This window comes from Pygoscelis adeliae, unplaced genomic scaffold (assembly GCF_000699105.1).
Source record: "Pygoscelis adeliae isolate BGI_AS28 unplaced genomic scaffold, ASM69910v1 Scaffold268, whole genome shotgun sequence".
NCBI lineage: Eukaryota > Metazoa > Chordata > Aves > Sphenisciformes > Spheniscidae > Pygoscelis > Pygoscelis adeliae.
Window position 1 is genome coordinate 1,317,059 of NW_008825262.1, and position 421 is coordinate 1,317,479.

Consider the following 421-nt stretch of genomic DNA (forward strand, 5'->3'; position numbering starts at 1 on the left):
GACTTCCTAGGCAGTCCTCTGCGTTGCAGCCCGAGTTTCACCCAGCTTGTGCCCCCATTGGGGTGGCTGTGCAGTGGTGTGGCCCCTGTCCCGGGTCAGCGCAGGGCTGAGTGGGGGCCAGGAGCGTCCCAGGCGGGAGCGGACATGGGGGTGTTGGACCCACGGGGTTTTGGGCTGAGGAGGCAATGGAGGGAGCTGCGGCGGGCTCTGCCCCATATGTGAACAGCAGCGGGGAGGGGTGCTTGGGGAGCTGCGGAGGCAGGGCTGGCCAACCGCAGGCTTGTGCGCTGGGGATGCTCAGGGCCTTCTGGCTTGCGGGCAGAGGAAATAGGGCCGGTCCCTTTAAGAGGATTTTTCGCTGCCTGGCAGTGCTGCCTGCCCGAGCAGCCCATCCAGCCGCCCCGACAGGCAGCGGCAGGCG